We start from the raw sequence: 12,467 nt of genomic DNA, 5'->3' as shown, positions 1-12,467 counted from the left end.
CGTGCAAGTCTGGCTACCGACGCGCCGGTTTCTGGTTCCGGAGAAACCAGGTCCGCGCGGGGGTTCATAGTAGCCAGGCTCTAACCGACACCTCGGGGAAGCGGTCTTAGGCCGGCCGCGGGGCCGTCGCGGGACGCCGAGGAATGAGAGTTCGTAGTACGATCTGTGCAAACACCGTCGATGTTGTGGAGTACCGGTGGAGTAGCCCGGGTCCTCTCACCCTAAGCCACGTTCTTGGTTTGTGGCCCGGTCGCCTGGCCTTGAACACTTCCACCTCAGTAGGCGTGGATCAAGCTAGGGGGAAAATAAGTGCGCAGTTGGTTGGATGGAAGCACAGGTGGGTCCCCGCTGAGGTGTGGGTCATGGTGCCGAGGGCTGCGTGCCGATAGGTTGACGACCCAGCCTCTACAGGCCGGATCACACCACACATACTTCCGGTGTCTGAAAAACCGCGAAAAGCACTCGATGGCTAGTAGCCAGTCCGAAGCAGCCCCTGTGAGTCGGAATAACCGACGCCCTGGTCTGCGGTCGGTACGGACTGCGGAACCGGGTGTTGTGGAGGGGCCCCAGGTAGCTAACCCCGTCGTAGGTTCTCCTGTCTCCGGCGGTCGGAGCCCGTTGAGTTTGGTGGGTGGTCGGGCATCCCGCGAGTGGGGGCCGCACCATTGGGCAATCTCGACGCCCTCCCTGTCCTGGCCAGGCAGGCCAGTAATGGAGTCGAGACATTCGAAGGATCTGAAGGAAAAACTCGCTGCCCCCATTCCCATCCCAAGTCCCATAACCCTTTTATTTAACCCCTTCCGCTACTTCTCTGGGGAGATCCTCGGCTGTGGGTCGGTATAGTGGCATTCCCTTACTGGTTTTTTTCCACCTTCGGGTGGCAAAATTTCTATTGCCTTAGGGCCACATCTTTTATATTACTACTGGGTTTACACCCGCGATAATGTAGTGGTGCGGGAGAGGCCATTATTTTTCATTCATTTTTATTGCCTCGACTTGTATTCTGTACTTTAGTAGGCGAACGCACTCGCGTGAATGAGCCGTGTGCAATGCGCTACAATGCTCCACTAAGGACGCGCCGCTGTAGTACAGCCCGCTGCGGGATTGCGCGCTTTAGAACCTGCGAGAGTAGTCTTTCGCTGCTGCTGTTCAATCACTGAAAAAAAAAAAAGCACCCGGGGAGTACGCGTCTGAAATTACCTGGATATTGCACTGAAGTGACGCTGATGAAACTCTGTCTACAAAAAAATTCACAGAAAAAATTTTAACTCCGGGATTTTCTCATTTCCGAGACGTTCCGGACAGCAGGCTAAAGGGAAAAAAAAAGTACCAATTTTTCTCGCGTGAGGAAAATGCGACTAAGCAGACATCAAAAAATAAGCAAAGAAGCTTCGAGTAATTTTTCTCCGACATCATGGTCACGTTCTACCTGTGTCGCCACTAAAATGCCACAAGTACACTGAACTCTGCAATAATTAATAAAAACCGAACACAGGTCTTCCATCTAAGGGCCCAAGCCCGGCACTGCAACTTCAAACCTGGACCCGGCCCATGCCCGGCGAAAAAGCGCATTTTCCGGCCCGAGCCCGTACAGTGCTCTAATCAACACCTCACAACTGTCGGAGAATTTTCAGAAAGTTTGGTAAAAGTTGCGCTTTCTTTGGTTTCCACGCGTACACCTACCTTTTCATTCCTACGAACGTTTGTGCTTACACTTAAGCCAGCTGCTATTCAGCGGTGTCCGTGGCTCCGTGTCCACTTTGTGTCGTACGTGCCCCAACAGTTCATATCTACCAATGATAGCTTAGTTTCAATATCAATTACTGGCGTCCTGTTTAAGAAGAGATGCCCATAATCCCCTGAAGATTGAGGTCACCTCCCGAATTCACCCTCCCAAGCAGTCTCCCAACTAGGTGCAACACCCTAGCAAAACTAACTGAAGCCCACTTCACGGGGCAGTTCTATCGCCTATCTCAAACACCGGACAGAATCTCCTGAAAAAGACCCAAAATCCTCCTCGACGACCAAATTTCGGATCGGCATAACATTGCTCTAGACTTCGCAAAAAATATATTCCACCTCTGCCCATAAACACCTACCCAGAGCATGACAAAGATCGTCGACTGCTCGAGCAGCAGCTCTCCATAAGCACTACTCTAGTCATCCAACAATCACATACGTAGATGCTGCGGGATATTCTACCCTCTCGGCCTATGCAATCACGGTATGTAACCGTGTTCGTAATCCCTGTTCAGTGTTACATCCTGTCCAGTCTGAAGCAGCAGATATAGCCCTGGTCATTGCTAAAAAAAATGTACAATATATTGTCACGGACAAGAAGACAATGTGGGCAGTGGCTCGGCACGGAGCGCTCGCGCTAGGCCCACAGCCATTATATCATTCCACCGCCACCTGTTATGTAATCCTGCCTTGACCTCCTTGCCGTCACGTAACATTTGATGGGGGTGCGGGGTACGGCGCTTGGGTGAACGGAGTGGTCGGTTCTGGACCACTGCACACGACAATGTGTGCCCCGCCCCGACCAGAAGACACGACGACATGACGCCGCCGCCGCAACTCGAACCTATGACCCCATAGACCCTAGAAGCCGCCAACATATTCTAACACAGCCCCTGCATGCCCATGCCGTTTGGTGTGTTCATGGGCCTCGGCCGTCGGCTCAAGGTGACCTAGCTACGGCCCGGAAGCTTCCTGAACCAGCGCTCATCTGATCATCCTATGGTCATCTCTTTCACCGTGACGGCAAGCCCTGCATATTGTTCTCTTCCGTGTTCATCCCACCTGTCACGCCCATCGTCACGTCCTAGGTTTCCTCTCCACTGCCGTTCTAGTTCACGCGATCGGGATGATCGCTCGGCAGCCCCGGGTAGTGTCACGGACAAGATGACGACAATGTGTGCAGTGGCTCGGCACGGAGCGCTCGCGCTAGGCCTACTGCCATTAAATCATTCCATCGCCACCTGTCATGTACTCCTGTCTTCACTTGCTTGCCGTCACGTAACAACATAATGGGATTTTAAATCAGCCATTCGAAATTTCGCCAAACAACGGCTTCACACACCAGCACATCGTGTTCTGAACAGTGCTGCTCCACTGAATCGGCTCATTGCACTCATCTGGGCTTCTGCGCACAGCGAACATCCAGAGAATACGGCTGCATACAATGACGCCCGAGGACTCGTCGACCGGGCGGCCTTCCCTCGTTCCGCAGTGCCAGGTAACGCACGGTGACACATCACGAAATTACGCCCCATCACCGGGGTTCCCGAATAGTTTACTCCCCTGTCCATAAATCACTCAATAAGGTCGAACAAGTCGTTTGGAGACGGACTCAAACCGACACTTTCCGAAAACCTTCTCGTGTTCCCTCACACACCTGGATGACTGTCATCCGGCCTCGGACTCGCAGCAGGCCTGACGGAATTACATGTGGGGTAGGACTGCGCGACTCGGCCGCAGAATACTATTGGCAGTTCAGAGCAATTCGGATTCGGCGATTAGTAAAAAAAAACCTAGTATGCGTTTCAGAAGGGTATATGCTTGGGCTTGTTGGTTCATAACTTCAAGGTGAAAAACGTAGCGCAAAGAAACGAGGACACATAAAGACGGACAACACACGGCGCTTGTGTGTTGTCCGTCTTTCTGTGTCCTCGTTTCTTTGCGCTACGTTTTTCACCTAGTATGCGTGCCCGGTCACCAGGAGGTTGAGGGGTACGAGGCTGCTCACGCGGCTGCCCGAGCGTTCCTTCCCTCGGGTTCTACTCAATCCCCGGTTCTGCCGCGGCAATCGTACCAACCCCGCTAATCACTTACGCGTATATTACAAACCATCTACGCCTCTACAGGAGGGTACTCCCGGAACCCGCTAAGGGTCTCGACAGAACCGAGGAGTGCCACCTTAGACGGCTCCAAGCCGGGTCTTTCTTAAAACCCGCCATACTAAAACACGTGGACCCTCCATTCATGGCCAGGTGCAAATTATGCGGTCAGTATGCTGACCTATACCACATGGTGTGGGCCTGCCAGTACAATACACATATAGCCGTTATAAGTCAACCAACTAGGGAGGGCTCGGAGGCGGCCCTGTCCAGCTCGGACGTGGAGGCCCAGCGGGCCCTAGACCAGAGAGCACGGGCATTAGCGGTGGCCAATGGCATCGCGAAATAAGGACTGCCACCCAGCACAACCACCATCCTCATTTAGCAAAATGCAGCAATAAATGTTTTCTCCTCCGGCCTGAAAATTATACATAGACTCTAAGACTTTAAGGCGAATGTCTATCGCATACACACGGCATACCGAATAGTTCCACTTAAAAAGATTGACTTTTTAGAAAAGAGCGCAGTAATTTCCTCACATATCGGTCGACACCCGAACTGCGCCGCAAGAGAAGGGAAGATGAAAGAAGAGGTGCAGTCGTGGAGGGCTCCGGAATAATTTCGACCATCTGGGGATCTTTAACATGCACTGTCATCGCACAGCACAGGGGAGCCTTTTGCGTTTCGCCTCCATCGGAACGCGTCCGGGTTCGATCCCAGGAACTACAGCTCAGTAACCGAGCCCTAACCACTGAGCCATGGAGGCGGGTTAGTACAACTTGCTCTTCCGAGACTCGGCAGTCGCGGCTGCTGCGGTTATGGCACTCGGCTACTGACCCGAAAGACGCGGGTTCTATCCCGGCCGCAGCGGTCGCATTTCGACGGAGGCGAAATTCTGGAGGCCCGTGTACTGTGCGATGTCTGTGCACGTTAGAGAACCCCAGCTGGTCGAAATTTCCAAAGCCCTTCACTACGGCATCCCTCATAGCCCGGGTCGCTTTGGGACGTTAAACCCCCGTAAAACAAACCACCTTCCGAGATTCGACGACCAGGAGGCGGGAGGCCGTGCTGCGCAGCTCGCAGCCGGAGGTTCAGCTCCCGATGACGACTTGGGCCAGAGAGGCCGCCAGGGCCCACGGACTCCTGGCTACATAGCGCGACCGCGGGGCCAACCCGTCTCCTAGCTGCAATCCCCCTTATCCCTACCCCCGCCCTAACTGGCTCCTAAAGTTTGTTTTTTTCCACTGCCACCACCACAGGCGTAGAAGTGTGTCGGTAAGCAAGCAGGTGCAAAGACCAGTCACAGCTGAATGTGACAGAGTCCCCACAACACCTCCAATAGTTCCGAACTGGCGTCATTCCGCAGTGGCTGCCATGCTTTCCTTGTACACTTCTTGGAGCAGCAGACGGTGTCTTGGGCGGTTGAGTAAAACCTGTAAGGTGTCAAGGCCTTACCAAGAGAGGTCTGTTTAGTGCATGGAGCAGGAAAGAAAAGAGGCGATTACGTCGCATTTTTTGAAGCCGCCCCCTCCCCCTACTTGGCCGCCGTCGCAGCGCGCTTGCGCGTCCGCAGCAAACGACGCCGCTGCGCCCAGCGTTACTATTGGCTGCGCCGTCGGCGAAAGACTCCCAGTAGTCCTTGCGAAAACACGACTTCCGGCACACTTCTTGACCCACAGGTCAGATAGCGAGGGCCTCTCCTGAGTTCTTCCTCCATAGTTTAGTGTTTCCATCTTCCAGGTCTGGGTAACCACGAAGAGGTTGCTGTCTAGGCGGTGGCCAGGCCCAAAACCAGTTTGAAGCTCACGAGACAGATTTCCTTCCTCAGCCCACTTGTGCAGTCGCGCGCATACAATGAGTGCGAACGGCCCACAGAGAACAGGCGATACCGATGTCACCCGCTCGCTTATGCAGTAGTCGTACGACTCCCTCGGTATCATGATAGTCGTCTTCCCACAGATCTGGGCCTGAGATGTTCTTCCGACTTGGGTCAAAGCTTTTCAATGCGTTCGCATTACTACTGCCATCTTCGAAAAACCTCTCTGATAGCGTCAATTTCAAGCCACACGGTCATAGTAGATAGGAGAAATGCGGAGAGGTTGTAGTGGGAGGCGTTTCGTGGTGAGAAGGAAACTGACGCGGCCAATCAGAGCCTGCGGGGGAGAACAGTGGCGAGGAGGAAGTGCCACAAGAGCGGGGTGGTGGAGGAGAAAGTAGCAGACAATGTGGAGAGGACAATGACCCCACCACCAGGTGAGGGTATTAAAGCGGTATTCACACAGGGGACATCGGCGCGGATGGATGTGGTGAGGAAGTGAGCGACGTCACCGATCCCCCGAAGCCCGCCCCTGTAGGGTCCCTAGAAATACTTCTAGTCTGGCGTACGCCGGCTGCGGCGGGGGCTGCTGCTGAATGACCGCCTCGGTGGCGCTGCGAGCAACCGGTGTGCCTTGCCAGCCACGGCGTCTGCGGTAGACGCGCGCGTTTCGCCCCGCGAAACGAATTCCCTGCGTGTTTTCAGATGACTTGCGCATGCGACTGCACTGATTTTTTTTATTTCAGCTTAGCCGTGGTTTTTCAATGCGCAGTTCAGTCATCGGCGTGGCGACGCAAACGATTTTTTTTTTTGCGAACTAATTTTGTGCGCGTACTCCAGAGTCGAAGGCGAAACGAACCCGCTTATTTTTACACCCTATTCTCCTTTCTGAATACTGCTGCCATGCCGTATTACAAACCGTCTTCTGAGGAATTTAAATAAAAATATCCTTGCATCAAGAACATTACCCACGATTCTAAACCCCATGACCGTGTGTGCGCGCAACAGCGCTATTGACGGCGGCATTTTCATTCATACTATTGATCCGATCTCAACTTCTACAGACTCTGAAGCTAAAAAAGACTGAACACTGGAAACTTCTAGATGAAAGCACAATTAAAACATGTAAGATGAGAACCTTAGTCCTGTAAATCATGTGCTTTAGGCAAACTGCAGGAACGCATTCCTTAGTGCTTAGGCAACCGAGTTACAGAAGTAATGAACGCAAGCATGCATTCTAAGTAGTTCTTAGAATCCCGTGCTTGGTAAAATAGCATTATTAGCCCAAGCTATGTAGGTCACACGTACTGTCAGGGAAAAGATACCCAAGGATCAGTAATGTATAGCACAAAACAAAAATCATTGTTAAACACATTTATTTCCATCCCTTTGCACTCAGGCTGCCCACATTTTTGTTTGCACCACCTACTGGCATCTTCTCATCTTTGACTGCTTCGGCTGCTTTCTTGGCAGCCCTCTCAACATTGACTTCATGTAGAAGCGCAGGTGAAGCAGAATATAGAATTTCCATGTTTCACACAGGTCACAGGCGGGAAAGGTACGTTTTAAAACATCAGCGAAGTCAACTATGCTTTTCTCGTGCAACTTGTTCAGACTAAAATAAGTGGTGAAGCTGTCTTCAAGGACGGTGATAATTGTTATTCAAGGGGCTAGACGCATACAGGAAGCCACCATTATCAAATTTTGCAGTGAAAGCTGCAATCCGATCACTTTCTGTATAGCCACTGCTTTTTAAGTCGTCAAGGCTGACGCACAGTCTATGCATTGGCTTTTTTCAGTGCTTTTCTAACCCGAGATATAAATTAGTACCTCGTGGCTTTTTTTCCTGTCATACAGGCACTGTCATCCGAGGTAATAGTTGCACGTGGAGCACAAGAGACCAATGCAGTTTTTGCATCATAAGCGCTCCTTTATCAATTAGTCTGTTGAGTATAGGCAGCATATTCTCGCTGCACGGCTGTTTCTTAGGCACCGAAACTAAGGAAGTAACCACTTCTGGAGCACAGTTTCCCAATGGTGGTAGTTTCGCAATACTGTAGAATGTGAGTGCATTAACAGTAACCAAAAACTGAGCGTCATTCGGATGGTCATAGATCCTGATGATTGCCGAACAATGCTAAACACGCTTCAAGTCTGTCTTGGCTCAAGTTTGCAGTCAACACATACTTAAAACGAAGTGGCTGAGATATGCAACTAAACTAAGTGTGCTCTGAATTGAAACACGGAGTCCCTCTGCTGTGCTGTTGCTCAAAAACCTGCCGATTGTGGCCTTCGCATGAATTTCCCACTTTGTGAGGTGTTCAAGGAACTCCTTTAAAATAAAAAGTTTGGTGACTGCGGGTATAACGCTGCTTTTGGCACACGCGCAGTCATTATCCTGATAAGCTTATTCATTCTTTTTGTAAAAGATTCACTGCCTTCCACGAAATCATAAGAGCGTCCTAACTGGGTGCAATAAATAAAGACCTCTAATTATATCATCACCAAATAGCCGGAATGCTGAAGCAACTCTCATTTTCTCAAAAGAATTGGGATTCAGGTGCATGCTGGTGATCTTCGGCATGGCTTTAAGCGAAACACTCTGGCTGTCCATTTTCCAAGCTTCTCAGATCGGTTTGAGCATGCACCCGACCCTTAGGTGCGTTAAACCGTTTGCCTACAAATGCATTTCGTACATTTTTAACTAGACGGTGGAAGTCTGAAGGAAAGTGCAGATGGCAAATTGAGCTGGCAAGATTTGGCGCTTGTCACGTTGTCTAGACATGACGCGATAACACATCCATAAGAACACACACACCAACACACGCGAGTCAGCGTTCTTGGATTTGGCAAAAAAAAAAAACACCAGTATTATGGGCTCGCGACCAACAAGGAGCGCGCACCATTTCCGCAGCCACGGCACGGCCGCCCCTGCAGGCACGACATTCCGAATGTGTGCAGCGCCCCCTGTGCATTCATCCGAGGCGCGGCCAACCTGTTCCGTAGAGAGCTCCGCGCGAACGGCAGACTAGCAAGTATTTCTAGGGGCCCTAGCCCCTGCTCATGTATTCGCGATTCACACAGGCAGCAGGAAGACGCCGAGAGGGACGAGCGAAGTGGCCGGGCTGCGGAGGCAGAGGGGCAGGGGTCGAAAAGGAAGGGGCCAAAACAATACCCCCTTGCAGGATTGCGGGGGAAAAAAAATACGAAGGGGAAAACATAACAGATGCGCGATAAGAGGCGAGATAAAAGGAACCCGAGGGGGAACAGCCAAAAAAAGGAAGACGGGAGCGAGCTGCACCCCACGCATGCCACGGAAGGCCACATCTCCCGGGGAGACAGGGACTGAACATACAGGCCAAACGAACGGTCGGCGGCGGCCGCCAGAGCAAAACCGGAAGCTGCCTCGCCCCGAGCACTCTCGAAGGCGACGTGTACGCAGCCGCCGTCACTTAGGGAGGGATTACATCGCCCGTGTGAATACTCCTTAAATTAGGCGAGTGGGTTTCGTGAAGGTAGCCACCGACTCGTAACCGATTGTATTACCGCACGAGAATAGTACGATCTCTAGCCACGTGCTCTGCATATGGCCAGCTCTTGCTGATGCGCGTCCGGTACAACGCTATCGTCACACAACACCGTTTGGCGCAGCGGCATTGCCGCTCGACGGCTCCACTATGGTGTATCCCACAGCCCCTTCACAACAGCAGTGAGTGATTTCGGGGGCGAATTAAGGAATGATCAAATGACAAACGGACGTCTGCCAGTGCGTGCCGACCAACAGGAACGGGGCTTTGTGGCAATTTTTTAGATTGTGATCGTTCCGTAATTCGGTCCGAGTTCAACAGAAATCAGTCACACAACCGGAATCATGACCCTAAGGAACATGCCTCCGCATCAATCGCATTGCTCGTCAGCGATTTTTTTCTCACGTAAACAAGTATCTACCCAGACCTGCCATCATGTGTCCGGTTTATTTACTGTCGCATCAGACACGTACTGGAGAGCTATTTCACGCTGTGCGTTTCCCTCTGGTAAACTACTAACACTGCATACACATCATACTGCCCACATTGCTTCCTTTGAGCCAGTCTCTTAGCCGTGAAGATTTCGACATAACCTTAGTGGACCTCTAGGAGATAGGGTCTTGCAAGGTGGTCCTGGTTATGGCTGGCTTAGTATAATACGCTTGAACGCTCCACCAGAACATCTCCGATTAGCTTGTGCAGCTGTTGAACTTCCCTCTGCAGAAGCTGTGCACCTATTTTGCTTGGCAGGGCTGGTTTATTATGCTTAAACGCTCCGTCAGAACACCTCCAATTAGTTCAGCTGTTGTGCCTCCTTCGATAGAATCTGCGCACTTTTTTTTCTTTGAGGGGGCTGGTTTATTACGTTTGAACGCTCCGCTAGAACAACCTCGAATAGCTGGTTCAGCTGTTGCGCCTCCCGCTATGGAGGCTGCACGCCTATTGCATTTGGCAGGGATGGTTTCGTATACTACGCTTGGACGCTCCCCCAGAACATCTCAGATTAGCTTTTTCAGCTGCAGCACCGCTTCAACGGAAGCTGTGCACCTATCGTTTTGCTTGGCAGCCCTGGTTTAGTATATTACGCTTGAATGCTCCACCAGGACACCTCTGATTAGCTTGTTCAGCCGTTACGCTTCTCTCTGTGGAAGCTGTGCACCTATTTTGCTAGGCAGGGCTGGTTTAGTATATTACGCATGGACGCTCCACCAGAACATTTCCAATCATTTGCTCCGCTGTTGTGCCTCCCTCTACAGAAGCTAAGCACCTACTATTTTGCTTGGCAGGAGTAGTTTAGTATATTACGTTTAAACGCTCCACCAGAACATCTCCGATTAGCTTTTCAGATGTTGCGCCTTCCTCTATGGAAGCTGTCGCCTTTGGCATGACAGTTCCAAAATGTTCCCAGTGTTTCTGTGATGTTTAGAGTCTACTTCTAAGTGCGTGGTGATGTTGATATTTTACATTGGCTTATCACTACGCGCTCTCCAGTTACTCAATTGCTCTTTGCTGCTCTTCATTTCCCCTTTTTAGATTTACCTAAACCGAGGTGCCTTGTTATATCACTTCGATATTTTTTATGCCCTGGCATTGGCGAGTTTCCACTGACTTCAACAAACCACTCAAGAAACACTTTCCTGTGTGGTCAGTCGTTCTCGAGCATGGCAGTGCTTCTCCCACCAGCAAGTCTTCCGGCACTGACCTTCTCCTTATTTTCAAAATTTGCTCTATGGCCCACATGTGCACCACTCCCAGGGCAACCAACTAGAGTACTTATTTGATGAAAGAGAGGTGTTCAGCACAAGCCATTTTTACGCTTTCTCATTAGGCTTCTGAACTGCTGAAGACTTCACGTCAACACAATAGCGCCAAGGGTACTGTTCAGCAGCAACCCTGGCGCTGGCGTGTCCAGGAAAGCAGGTGGCCCACCTGCCACCTAGGTAACTTGACAGTGTGACGTCGTCACAACTTGCCCACCATTAGCAGGTGGCAGTTAAATTGATTGGCTCTCACAAGCACCACCAGTGGCCGTTTTAAGCAGTCACCTGCTTAGGAGAGCAAGCTGCTGGGCTAGTTGGTGATGCATGTTGTTCTAAAGACGCATTAGCACTCGTGAACGTCTTTTTGTGTCCTCTCCTCAGTGCCTCGTCGGTATATTTGCACTGCCTTCTAAACAACCTGCTGAGGAAGTGGCACACTGCTTAACCGCTACTCCACTGCGCCAGAAGTGGTACAAGAAATCCCGTGCAATCTATGCAATTCCGCATATATGAACACAAAGGCAGAACCTAGGCGACAGAGAAGGGGTACTTGCACAGGAAGGCATTGTACTTTTAAGGGTGTTAAGCGTTAGGTGAAGGTGAAAGAAAGAACAGTGCTTGTGTCTGCAAAGTGATACACAAAGAGGACCCTAGGTCGCTGAAGGGTCCCATTAATGCTATTGCATCATAGTTTTAAGGCAAGCTTGAGTGTCCCCTCAAGTTTTGTTTCATTAATTATTGCCTCCCAAACTATAGCTCCCATTTGTTGGCAACTGGTTTCCCTCAAACGAGATGTTGTCAGTGTCTATGTCACAGGATTTTTCGCGGCGACTAAAATAGCGCCACCATTCCATCCAGCATGGCAGGGTACCAGGGACTGTGGTCGAGCAATGGGCAGCTTGCAAGGTTGTGGGAAGGCTACCTTAGAAACATTTTTCCCCGAGCAATACACCTTCACAGGCTGCGTTAGCACCTCTTGCTCTGCACACAAAAGGGTAGAGTGCAAGTCACCCTCATTGCATTGCTTGAAAAGGAGGAGCATCCCATTACCTGTGTCAGCCATGGTTGCCATTCTTCCGAGACCGCAAGGGCAGCGGTTGAATGGGTATAATGGTGCCATCCCCTCACCTGCACCTGTGTCTACCGTATCATAAGTTAAAGAAAGAAAGACTAAACAAGATAGGGGCTATTATTGCTGCAAGAGTTTCTAAGCGATTGAAATGGGAGGCGACTCACTCCTCGAGCTTGCCCCTTTTGCTTGTGTGCAGAGCAGGAGGCACAAATGCAGTCTTTGAACTACAGTAATCCCTCGTTATAACGAAGTCAGCGGGACGGCGAAAAAATTCGATATAAGCGACCACCCGAGAAAATCTAAAGCAGTCGAGCTTTAATTGCGCCGCAACAGCGAGGAAGTCAAAATACAATGTATTCAGTGAAGCAAAACTTTATTCAGGTGCAAAAAAGGCAGTGAGCTTTGGCTGTTTCAAGTTCTTACTGGGCACGTGCAACCCCTGCTCTAATCTGA

This window comes from Amblyomma americanum, chromosome 2, assembly GCF_052857255.1.
Source record: "Amblyomma americanum isolate KBUSLIRL-KWMA chromosome 2, ASM5285725v1, whole genome shotgun sequence".
Taxonomy (NCBI): Eukaryota; Metazoa; Arthropoda; class Arachnida; order Ixodida; family Ixodidae; genus Amblyomma; species Amblyomma americanum.
This window is presented reverse-complemented; position numbering follows the sequence as displayed.